A 13,402-nucleotide genomic window follows, 5' to 3' on the forward strand; every position below is an offset into this window, starting at 1 on the left:
GAGGAGCAAAGGCACATGAGGCTTTGCAGGAACCAGCTTGGTTTATGATGGTCAACTTACCTTCTGAAACTCCGTTTTGACTCTTTGCTCCATATGGCCTAAGCTAATTGCCAATTAAGTCTTTGGCAACATTTCAAGGAAGATAAAGGTTTACCAGTTGTATCCCGAAAGACTGGCAGCCTACTGTAGGACTCTTTACAACTATTTGGGACTCATTACAGACTATGAATGAACATAATTCACAGCCTTTGAAATAAAAAGAGGGTTTGGGGGACTAATTGTGTCTTTTTACTGTTATCAGGAAGCCTAGGTCAGAACACAAATATGGAAGCGCCCTCAATTAGCAATCAGCAAATTCTTGGTCTTGCAAGAATCTGGCAAAGAAGAATTTACCAGTCCCTGAGCTTGAGAGAATCCCTATATAAACATAGCTTCAGTTTTCTCTCAAGGCCCTCAAAAGAACCTAAAGATGGAAACAAAGGCTTGAGACAGAGAGCAAATTATCAGGTGTCAATTCTTGACACAATAAATTGTAACCTAGTTGAATCACGCTTGAGAATCTTCTGTTTAGAAAGCCAATTACCAAATAAGGACAGTCTTTTGAGAAATGAAATTTACAGCTAAGTCGAAGTATGAAGCCCAATCCAAGAAAGTATGCTTTTCACTAAATTGGCCCTATGTCATTAGGTTTACCCCAACCACCATCTAAAGATTTGCGTGCAGGAGTTACCATAAAGAGAAAAGGCTATGCAGAGTTTCAAGTTCAAAAGCAAAATGGGATACTGTCACGTTCTGAGCATGCGCTAAATAAGAGTTTAAGCGGGAAAGCGCTCGACACCTGATTGGCTGATCGTTTGACAGCTTCTGTATAAATAGGGAGCTGTCCAAACGAGCAGCGCGCGTTCCTATCTAAGCCGGTTCTGAAGTTAGCCTGTACTTGTCAGGGAATAAAAAATAGTTAGCCTTATTTCCCGTCTCTGCCTCAGTTCTTCTGGCTACCCACAGGTCCTTGGTACACACCACTGGCGACGAAGGTGGGATCGCCAAACTGAGGTGCGAGAAGCTGAAGTCACTTACTGCTGAAGTCACTCGCTGAGTCACTAGAACCGCGCTTATTTCTACCGCGACGAGACGTCACTGTGTTTTGACAGGAATGGCCACGTTAAATTTCGCGCCATTCAACTATGGCTCTGAGACATGGGAGTCTTACACAGCTCGCTTTGAATGTTTTTTGGTCGCACACGACCTCACCGAGCTGACGGACGAATGAAAATGCGCATTTTTCTTGTCCGTCTGTGGCACAGACGTTTTCCACACCGCCAGGGCCCTCACAGCTCCTGAACCCATCAAGGCCGTACCGTGGCCCGTGCTGATGGCGAAGCTGACGAGCCATTATGCTCCGTCTCCGTCCAAGATAGCCCGCCGGCACGCGTTCCACCAGCGCAGCCAAGCTGAGGGGGAGTCCATCAGCGTCTACGTTGCTGCTCTACGATCGGCCGCCCTCCACTGCGAGTTCCGGGACTTGGATGAGGCCCTCCTCGACCGTCTCGTGTGTGGCCTTAGGGACCTCAAACTGCAGAAACGACTGCTAACCAAAGCAGATCTCTCATTCCAAACTGCCTTCGATGAGGTTCGGGCTTCCGAAATGGCCGCGGCATCCCTAGCTACCATCGCGAAGAGCTGGGCTACCACAGCAACGCAGCCTGCCAATACGTTCAGCACAGCTACCGGTATACTAGACTCTGAAAGCGAGGAGTCCGATCTTGAGAACCCTGAGGAGGACATTAACCGCCTTCACGAGGCGAAAAAAAAGAGCTTCTCTCAGCGAAAGGGCGACCTTAAATCTGCATGTAGTGGGTGCGGCAGCAACCACGAGAGAGCTGAGTGCAGATTTAGGCAAGCCCTCTGTCAGCGATGTGGCAGGAAGGGCCACATCGCTCGGGTGTGCCGAGCTGCGCAGCCCATGTCCTCCTCTGAAGCTCAAGCCGATCGGTCCCGGCAACCGAGGAACCGGACGGATGGCCACAAGAAGGCCAGGATGGACTGCCATGCCATCCTCCGCAATTCTACCCAGGATCTCTCGTGCCACCAGCTCCAGAAAAAGATACAGCTAACTGTTACCGTGGAGGGGAAGCCCTGCGAGATGGAGCTAGACACCGGCTCCGCAACCTCTATTGTGTCATGGAGCACAATTAAGCGCCTTTTGCCTCAGCTGTCAAAATGCCAATTACAAGACTGTAACCTGACATTACGGGACTATCAGGGAAACCTGATTCCAGTCATCGGCACCCGCAAGGTCAGAGTGCAATTCAAGGGGTTCGACGGCCGCTTACCCCTCATCATAGTCGAAGGCCGGCTGCCCAGCCTTCTCGGCCTCGACTCGTTCCAGTCCCTCGGTCTGCAGATCAGTGGCATCCACCACCTCAGTGCATCTGCCCTCGATTGCCTGGTCAACAAATTCCCTACTGTATTTGATGGCTCGCTAGGCAAATACACAGGCACACCCGTGTCTTTCAACCTTGGCCCGTCAGTGCAGCCGGTGCAAATGAAGCCACGCCGAGTTCCCATCGCTCTCAAACCAAAGGTGGACGCCGAGCTGGACAAGCTACTGGCTCAAGGCATCCTGGAGCCAGTGGACCATGCGCGGTGGGAAACACCCATTGTGTTACCCATCAAACCAGATGGCAGCGTGCGGATTTGTGCTGACTACCGTTGCTCTATCAACCGCGCGTTGCCATCCAACGCATACCCGGTGCCAGTGGTCCAGCACCTGCTACACACCTTGGGTGAAGGGACTGTTTTCGCGAAGCTCGACCTCGCCCAAGCTTATCAACAGCTGGTGGTAGACGATGAAGCAGCTGAGGCACAGACAATCATCACACACCGGGGCGCGTTCCGTTGCCGCAGATTGCAGTTTGGGGTGAGCATTGCCCCAGGCCTGTTCCAGAGCTTGATGGAGCGTCTGCTCCAAGGACTCCGAGGTGTCATCCCCTATTTTGACGACGTCCTCGTCTCAGCAACATCTATGGAAGAACTGATGGGCCGGTTGCGTTTGGTTCTCCAGAGATTTCAACAGGTGGGGCTTAAAGTCAAACGAGACAAGTGCCAAGTTGCGGTAGCCCAGATAGAATTCCTTGGTTTCCTCATTGATGGCAGTGGCATCCACCCCACGGCTGCCAAGACCAAAGCCATCGTGGAGGCCCCTGCCCCCACTAACAGAGCTGAATTACAGGCCTTTTTAGGCCTACTCAATTTCTACGCTGTATTTCTGCCCCACAAGGCATCAGTCGCTGAACCACTCCATCGCCTCCTGGACTCAGGTGCACCCTGGGTCTGGGGCCGCCGAGAGGCATCCGCTTTCCTAGCTGTCAAGCACCTACTCATCTCCAATGATGTCCTCGTACAATACAGCGAGCACTTGCCTCTCGTGCTCGCTTGTGACGCTTCCCCCTACGGGGTGGGCGCCGTTCTTTGCCACCAGTTACCCAGCAGGGCAGAGGTGCCAGTTGCGTACTTTTCCCGCACGCTCTCTGCCTCTGAACGTAACTATGCCCAAAGTGACAAAGAGGCTCTTGCCATTGTGGCTGGGGTGCGCCGGTTCCACCACTACTTGTACGGCTGCCCATTTCAAATTGTCACCGATCACAAGCCCCTACTCGGGTTGCTGGCCGGAGATCGCCCTGCCCCTCAGGTCCTCTCCCCACGCATGACCCGCTGGTTTGTATTCCTCGCCTCCTATGACTACCAGTTGCACCACCGGCCGGGGAAGCAGATCACCCATGCCGACGCCCTCAGCCGTTGCCCTCTGCCAGAGGCCCCGGAAGACCCTGCTGCTGTGGCACCTGTGTTCCTTATAGACGACCTCAACCTTCCACTCTCTGCCGCCGACATCGCCCGGTTGTCCGCAAGGGATCAGGTAATATCCCGGGTACTAGACTGGGTTAGGCGAGGGTGGCCGAAAGACCCCATAGACCCCGTTTTCCTTCCCTTCAAATCACGCCTGGCGGAGCTGTCCGTCCAGCACGGCTGTTTACTGTGGGGCCATAGAGTAGTCGTACCTGCCTCACTGAGGACTACCGTCCTGCGGCAGCTGCATCACGCTCACCCCGGAATTGTCCGGATGAAAGCCCTAGGTAGAAGCTATGTCTGGTGGCCCAAGCTCAACCAAGACATAGCCGACCATGTCGCCGGGTGCCCGCAATGCCAGTGCGCCCAAGCCTTGCCGCCTAAAGCCGAGCCGCGAACGTGGGAACCGCCATCCACTCCCTGGTCCCGGATCCACGTTGACTTCGCAGGCCCCATTCAGGGCCGCATGCTATTCATTGCTGTGGACGCCTTCTCGAAATGGGTCGAGGTCGTACACATGTCCTCAACCACAGCAGACGCGCTCATCGCGACCCTGCGCCACCTCTTTGCCACCCATGGCCTACCTGATGTGTTGGTGTCCGATAACGGGCCTCAACTGACAGCTACCAAGTTTGAGGCATTCCTCGCTTCCCAGGGCATCCGACATGCCCTCACCTCCCCTTTCCACCCCCCAAGCAATGGCTTGGCGGAGCGCGCTGTGCAGTCCGTCAAAGAAGCTCTCTCCAAAATGGACCACCTCGCCTGGCAAGAACGCATTGACGCCTTCTTGCTGGCCCATCACTCCACTCCCTCGCCAGAATCCAATACGAGTCCAGCCGAGCTTCTCATGGGACGCCGGTTGCGTACAACCCTGGACCGTTTGCACCCTGCCTATTCCACCCCAACACCCTTGGATTCCCAGGGCGGGTCCCGCTCCTTCGTCCAGGGGGATGCAGTGTATGCCCGGAATTATGGAGGGCATCCCTTGTGGCTACCGGGCGTAGTAACTGACCAGACTGGGCCCTGCTCCTACAGGGTCAGGCTCCACGACGGCAGAGTTTGGAAACGCCACTGCGACCAGTTGCGGAGCAGACGCCAACCACCAACCGGCCAGCAGCCATCAACCGACCTTCCAACTCTGACAACTCCGACGGGTGACGCAGGGCCCAGAAACGAGGAGGCTGACAGAGAACAAGCAGCTGGAGCCCCAAACCGAAGCGGCGACTTACTTGGTGGGCCAGCACCATCCTTTGCTCTTCGAGGGCCCGGGCGATCACCGTCCTCCGATGCAGAGTCCTCGGGCGAACAACCAGAGCCTCGAAGCGGTGCAGAAGGGCCTAGGGCATCCGGCCACATCAGGCGGCGTCCAGCATACTTACAAGACTACGCTTGCGCGAACTTAGGGGGGAGGAGTGTCACGTTCTGAGCATGCGCTAAATAAGAGTTTAAGCGGGAAAGCGCTCGACACCTGATTGGCTGATCGTTTGACAGCTTCTGTATAAATAGGGAGCTGTCCAAACGAGCAGCGCGCGTTCCTATCTAAGCCGGTTCTGAAGTTAGCCTGTACTTGTCAGGGAATAAAAAATAGTTAGCCTTATTTCCCGTCTCCGCCTCAGTTCTTCTGGCTACCCACAGGTCCTTGGTACACACCAGATACAAACAGCACTGGCTAAAATTCCTTTAAAACAGTCACATTCCTGAAACGATGCAGCTTTCCTCCATAACTATCATGTAAGTCTAGAGGGAGAAAACCTCTGGCAGACTTGAGACCCATGAACTACAGGTTTAAATGTCATAATCAATGTTTCTGTCTAAGATTCTAGAAGTGGCAAGAGATCCTTTATCCAGAGAACTAATGCGTAAGGCTGGAAAAACATCTTGTTCCACTCTAAATCTTCCTGTTTTAGAATCAGAAATCTATCTAGAGAATAAAAATGAAATCTCATTTTATGAGAGTCTTCCATTACAATACTGATATCTCAGAATGAGACTGAGTAGATATCTATAGGACAAATGTTTATGTTGCTAATTTTCCTTGTTTTTAAAAATTGAATATGTGTACAATCATTCACTTCCTTTCACTATTGTACCAAGATTCAACTATATTTTGCCAACTTCTCCAACTGTCAATATCAATAGATCCTTGAGTTCAGAAATTGGTAACTCCCCTTCTGTAAAAAAGAAAGAAAGAAAGAAAGAAAGAAAGAGAAAGAAAGAAACGAAATGAAACAAACGTTTTAATGTAATTTCATACAGTAATTACAGTAACTCCCTTTTTTGACCCTGTAATCCCTTAATTCGGTGTAGAGCCGGGGTAACTTGAGCTGGGTGTTTACTGGTGGATGCCCTTCCTGACACTATGCGGAGTTTTCAGCAGATATTTTTCCTTTGCCCTCTAGAGGGAGAAACATAGTAAAGTATAGTATAGTCTTTATTGTCATTGTACATCATGTATACAACATGATGGTTTTAGCCTCACTGATGCAATCCATGACAAAAAATAGAAACAACATAAATAGTATAAAGAATAATCCATATGCAAGTAATTAAAGGGGAAAAAAACATCTGCCCCTACCTAGGATTGAACCCATGAGCTTTCATGTAGGAGGCAAACATTCTCACCACTAGGCCACCATGCTGCTTGCATAATAAATACATTTTTTTTTGTATATTGTAAATACAGTAGGTACCAAAATACTAAACTGATAATGCTATCAGTACATTAGATGTCTGGCTAGCAGATGTTATGTTCCTAAAGTATCAAGATTAAAATTACACTAGTAAAGAATGTTGTGTAATGTTACATTGCTTATATTTCAAATTTCTCCCAGTTTTTTTTTTAAAGTGTACTAACACGTCACATGGTTTTTATATCTCTGTGTCACAGTGTGATGGCTTTGTACAGCCTTTCTGAGGTTCATGCTTTTGCAAACGTATATGTTGTAATGAACTTTTCTTTGATTCCATCACTCTCAGTTTGAATTTGGATCCAAGCTGAATATAAAAATGTTATTAGAAAAGCCATGTCAGTTGATTTGATTATCCATCATTAACCTTGACATCTCCTATGGGCAGGGACGTGCACTCACTAGAGGCAGGGGAGGCGGGGCCTCACCAGTCTCCTCAGGAAAAGGAAGGAATTTTAAAGATTTTTTCTAAAATAATTAAGGCCAAGCTAGTTGCTACCAGACTTCAACTCACAGTGATTTGAAGTGTACATAGTGTTTAAGTATAGTAGGAGGCCAGAGAACTCGGGGCCTCCTTTGCATAAGGATTTTTTTTGCCTTTTAAGGGTTAACCAAGGGTTAAAAGCAAAAAAATTATTATGCAAATGAGGCCCATAGTTCTCGGGCCTCTTCCTGCAGAGGGCACGTGGTGGCTCTAGGAGCCACTATCCTAGCCTGCCTGGCCCTGGAGCCTAGCTAGACCGAATCTGGAATTTTGGCGTAGCTGGAAGGTATGTTGGTCAGAGGGATAATACATGATACCCTGACTGCATACAGTTCCTTACTAGAAACCATAGTTCAAGGCAATAATGGTATTCTATTTTCTTCATTACTGGTTTGGTAGGAGGAGCGCATGCCCTGTCCCTGTGGGTCACATGTGCAGACATGCCTTGATGACGTCTGGGTGGGTGGGCAGAGCCTCGTGCTGCTACCACTACTGCTTTGCCCAAAACGGTGCTAACTGGCAGCATGCCACCTCTGGTTCAAGGTTTCTATCAATTTCGGACCCAGTTATTTATTATTTTCATCATTTGTAAGAGTAAATTGCAAATAACTGCATAAAACCCATAGGCAGTGACGTGCGGTGAAGCTTCCGGACGGAGGGGACAGGGGGGAGGAATTCAATTTATTTGTAATTTAAGTAATTGTCATTTGTTTTTATTGTCTGTGTGTGTGTGTGTGTGTGTGTGTGTGTGTGTTTCTTAACTTCACTCAAATTGAGAGAGAGTTTGCTTGAGAAGAGAGGGAAGGAGCGGATGCAGGGAGGGGAGCCTTGTTTGTTTGAGAAGAGAGGGGCAGCCCTCTCCCCCCCATCCTGCTCCCCACTTTCTTTCCTCCTCCTCCTCTCCCCTTTCTTCGCCGGCTGCCACCTCGCCCCCCTCTGCCTCCTCCGTCCCCCCTGCTGTGTCCGCCAGGCGTCTCGCGTTTATGGTGGGCATAAATGCGAGACGCCTGGCGGACACAGACTTGGGGATGGAGGAGGTGGGGGGCGAGGAACCACGGAGGCGAAAGGCAAAGAGGGGTGGGGAGGGTGTTTGCAGCCTTGGTTCCATCTCCCAGCCAGCAGCCCCAGGAGGAAATGGCGAAGAGGGGTGGGGGGTGTTCCAAGAAGCCCCCTCCCCTTTTGGCACTCCACAAGGCCTGCCGGAGCTCTGGGAAAAAGCAGCGGGAGCGGAATGCTGTCATCTATTGCCGGAAAGTCCGGCGAGGGAAGCGGGGCTCGTGGAGACTCGCTAGCAGCCGGCTTCTCTGGAGCGGAGGGGGGGCGATAGAAGCGGAGCGGATCCTCTTGTGATCCGCTCCGCTTCTATCGCCCCTCCCCCCTCCGCTCCAGAGAAGCCGGCTGCTAGCGAGTCTCCACGAGCCCCGCTTCCCTCGCCGGACTTTCCGGCAATAGATGACAGCATTCCGCTCCCGCCGCTTTCTCCCAGAGCTCCGGCAGGCCTTGTGGAGTGCCAAAAGGGGGAGGGGGCTTCTTGGAACACCCCTCCCCCACCCCTCTTCGCCGTTTCCTCCTGGGGCTGCTGGCTGGGAGACCGCGGCTCTCGCTCCAGCCTGCTGTGGGGGGGGGGGGGAGCCACTTTCTTTCTTTTTGCCTCACCAGGCAGAAGCTTCACCGCACGTCACTGCCTATGGGTTTTATGCAGTTATTTGCAATTTACTCTTACAAATGATGAAAATAATAAATAACTGGGTCCGAAATTGATAGAAACCTTGAACCAGAGGTGGCATGCTGCCAGTTAGCACCGTTTTGGGCAAAGCAGTAGTGGTAGCAGCACGAGGCTCCGCCCACCCACCCAGACGTCATCAAGGCATGTCTGCACATGTGACCCACAGGGACAGGGCATGCGCTCCTCCTACCAAACCAGTAATGAAGAAAATAGAATACCATTATTGCCTTGAACTATGGTTTCTAGTAAGGAACTGTATGCAGTCAGGGTATCATGTATTACCTTTAGTACACGTCTTACTGTTTTTAGGAACCAGAAAATCCTAAATGGTATGTTTTGATCTGAAATAATCTTCTTATATTATTTGTAATCATTTCTTTTGCAAACAAGTTCCTAGCTTGTTATAAAACCATTGTAAGACAATATATCTTTGGGTTTCAGAGTGGTATATATTATCTGCTTTTACATTGTGGCTGCTTGTAAATTATAACTGATTTCCGTTGAGTTTGTAATAACATTGGACAAGCTTGTTCATTATATCATTTTATCCTAGCCAAATGGAGATTTAGTTAGAACACCACAGGAGAAATCTTTAAAGCTAGAAGATTGTGTTATCAGATTTTGGAACTCCGCAATACTTGCTGGATAAATCAATTTTCCCATTTCAGGTTTCAGACTAATTAATGACTGTGACCAGAAAAAAATATTAACTTTCAAATGATACCTCTGTTTGTAGTCAAATGATTCATTGCGATCAAATATTATCTTTCAGAAAATGAGTTTTCTAAGACAGATCTTGGGAAGAGGGAATTGTACAGTAAACAGAAACATTTGCTCAGAAAGTAGTCCTGTCCCTCACACAGAGTGATTCACATAGATGGCAATAAAGCAGAAATGGCTTTTGGCCAATGATGAACCCTGGTAGTTTCATAGTTCCATGAGAATAGATATACTGATGATGATCTTTCTAATAGCAGTAACTGAAATTGGGACATTCACTATCTTCATCACAACAACCAACCCCATAATGAGGATCCAATCTGGGTCAATCAACGGGACCAGAGATTTAATCTTCCGAGTTATTGTGTGTGTGGGTGTGGGTGTGTGTATCCAATATCATACAGAGCATAGGCCAAAGCACACTCACTACTAGAAAGAAATTCCCTATGGATGGGCTCCAGCACAAGTCCAAAAACTCAGAAGAGTAAACCTCTAGTCTCGCTATTGAGCCAGATTAAATCCTGTAATATTATCCTGGGACATCTATATTCATTCTCAACGCCTCAAAAACAGGATTTTTGGAGATTATTTGAACTTCACAAAAAAAACACTGCAAAATGATAAATAGGGAAATAACCAACCGCTTTTAAAAGAGTTATTTTAATTAAATAATGATATAGAGAGAGAGTTTTTAAAAGAGAGGATTAATATCCAAAAGACTTTGAATGCTGGATTGTTTTAGTGTGGTACATGTACCTCTCAGCTGACTTCTCAATACTGATTGAAGCACACAATTTAATATAATGTGTTGCCTGCCTTGCTTTGGAGCTTAATTTCTTCTTGAATCAGAATTCCAACATTGTTGCTTCTATTATACAGTCTATGGAAATGCCAGTTACTAATCTATATACTACTAAAACTCTCATATCTGTTTGCAGCTTTCAGTTGGGTATAATTGGAAGGTGTAAGCCAACAATTATTGAACCAAGGTAATTCAGGTGGACTAATTTACGGAATGCCAGGGCCCACGACTGCTGTGGGAATCAAATTGGGAAAGTTGTGGCTACTTCTGTACTACTGCACTGCTTCTTCAGCATTGTGGCTTTACTGCCACAGTCAGGATCAGGAGGTCTCATGATCCTTATTTCCCACACTTCCTGACTGCTTCCCAGTAATCAGTGGGGAAGCAACCAGGAACTGTAAAACTGATTGTGATTGCCAATGACGCCTGCAGCCTTCCCAATAGTAAAAATTTTGTTTGTAGCAAACCTGCAGGGAGAAAGTCAGTGGAGAAGCTGGCAGGAAAGATCACTCGGGTAAGTCTTCCCCACCCGTGCAGCCTTCCCTGATCCCTCTACACTTGTACTCTGCAGGCAACTCACACAACTTCTCACTCCCTCTCCCACCAGGCAGCAGCCACTTACCTGCCTGCCTGGAAGGGAAGGGAATGATTTTGATTGTTCCCTGCAACTTTCTTCCAAGAAAATTCAATGGGAAAATTTACATGAAGACAGAAGATGGTCCTGCTGCCACTGGTTTTTGGCCCACTCAATTCTGTTTCTCTGTTTCTACTAAGGAAATACCTCTGAACTGACCCAACAGGTCATGGGTTGCCTAGTAGGTTTATAAATTCCATTCAGAACAATACCTTTATTTAAGTGCTATTGTTCATGAATCACACTCTTTGGTTTGCCTCCCTTTCTTTGAAAACATATGGAGATGGGCAGAAACGTTTTGCCTGTAGCACCCAATGCTACATTTTGCATGCATTTGAATTCCAACTTTGTCAAGCCCAGCAATCATGGATGATAGAAATTGCTGTTCAACAATATGTGAAAGGCAGGAGATTATCCATTGAATGAGAATATCTACTTTGGCTATTAGCAATAGCAATAGCAGTTAGACTTATATACCGCTTCATAGGGCTTTCAGCCCTCTCTAAGCGGTTTACAGAGACAGCATATTGCCCCCAACAACAATCCGGGTCCTCATTTTACCCACCTCGGAAGGATGGAAGGCTGAGTCAACCTTGAGCCGGTGAGATTTGAACAGCCGAACTGCAGAACTGCAGTCAGCTGAAATAGCCTGCAGTGCTGCATTTAACCACTGCGCCACCTCGGCTATTCCTCCGAAGATTTTCAGATATGCAAAATACAACTAGTCTTTTCATTAATGATTTCTTCTTTTTCTTAATACTGGAATGTTAGTGCCATCAGTAAGTTTCTTCATGAATGTTCATCAAAAACACGATCCTACATCTGTAAAACAGCCCTCATAGCTGCAAATATGATGTGTTATGCAGATTTCCTGTCTTGAAAGTCATTTCAAACCATGCTTTTCAATGGAGTTGTGCAATAGTAACTAATCTCGAGATGGTCCTGAATAGCATGTACATGTTCTGTGGCTGCCAGTCTTCTGTCTGCCTCCCTTAATGGGATATTTAAAAAGAGAAAGGACTCTCCTTTCCAAATGTACCTGATGGGCACTGAAGATTTTCTATTAAAGCACAATGAGCCAAGAACAATTTGAAGCTGCCAGCCTAAAATTGATGGCAGGTTTCTTGTAAATAGAACGTCCCATAGCTTGCTTCTAGCTAAATCTATAGGAAGAAAGAAATAGGCTCAGCTGGCAACTAAGCCCTAGTAACAAAGACTTTCTCTCTTCTTGAATTAGCTGCAAAAGAATCCTGCAGTCAAATAAGAATTATGAAGGACGAAGATGTCTGTTGCCATTTTGCAGATATGATGAATTTTTATTTGACAGATACTATAAAGGCGTAATCAGTGATCATGGAGCACATCAGGCAATTCAAATAAGGAATACAGATTTTGTTGTTGTTGTCAGTTGCGAAGTCGTGTCCGATCCATCGCAACCCCATGGGCAACGTTCCTCCAGGCCTTCCTGTCCTCTACCATCCTCTGGAGTCCATTTAAACTCATGCCTACTGCTTCAGTGACTCCATCCAGCTACCTCATTCTTTGTCGTTCCCTTCTTCTTTTGCCCTCAATTTTCCTAGCATTAAGCTCTTCTCCAGTGATTAATTCCTTCTCATTTCTGAGGGCACACAAGGCATTGTCCTGTCAGCTCCAGTGTGCATGCATGCACTGGCCAGCTAATTTTGGGCCTTGATTTTTGACAGTTTTTCGCATCTGGGCAACCCAATGGGCAACGTGAAAGTCCGTTCCCAAACTTCCGGTTTGTGCATTGGAGGGAGGGAGAAAAATGTCTCAACAAACAATTGAGAAGTCTGTTCCTGAACTTCTGGTTTGCATGTTGGGCCATTTTCCTCCCTCCTAGAAAGCCTCTGGACCTGGGGAGGGTGAAAAATTGACATACTGGCCCACCGGAAGTTGGAAAACACCATTTGCGGCCTCCAGAGAGCCTCCAGGTGGCGGGGAAGGTAATTTTTGCCCTCCCCAGACTCCAAGAAAGCTGTGCCTGCATGCTTAGGGCACCGGGGTGTGTGTGTGTATCACATATGCATGCACAGAGGGCACAGCATGGGAGCATTAAATTATGGGGGTTGGCGAGCACACATGATGGGGCGTGCATGCATGCTTTTGGCACCAGAGGCCAAAAACGTTCACCATGACTGCCATAGTTCAAAGACCTCAATTCTTTTGCGCTCAGCCTTTCTTATGGTCCAACTTTCACAGCCATACATTGCAACTGGGAAAACCATAGCCTTGACCATACACTCTTTTGTTGGTAGGGTGATGTCTCTGATTTTTAGTATGCTGTCTAGATTTGCCATAGCTTTCCTCCCTAGGAGCAAGCATCTTTTAATTTCTTGGCTGCAGTCCCCATCTGCGGTGAACTTGGAGCCCAGGAAAATAACATCTGCCACTATCTCCATTTCGTCCCCATCTATTTACCAGAAATTAAGAGGGCTGGATGCCATGATCTTAGTTTTCTTAAAACAGATGTAGGTTTAGCATC

This window comes from Thamnophis sirtalis, unplaced genomic scaffold (genome assembly GCF_051295495.1).
Source record: "Thamnophis sirtalis isolate CommonGarterSnake01/CBP01778 unplaced genomic scaffold, rThaSir2_p1.2 scaffold_12, whole genome shotgun sequence".
NCBI classification, from domain to species: domain Eukaryota; kingdom Metazoa; phylum Chordata; class Lepidosauria; order Squamata; family Natricidae; genus Thamnophis; species Thamnophis sirtalis.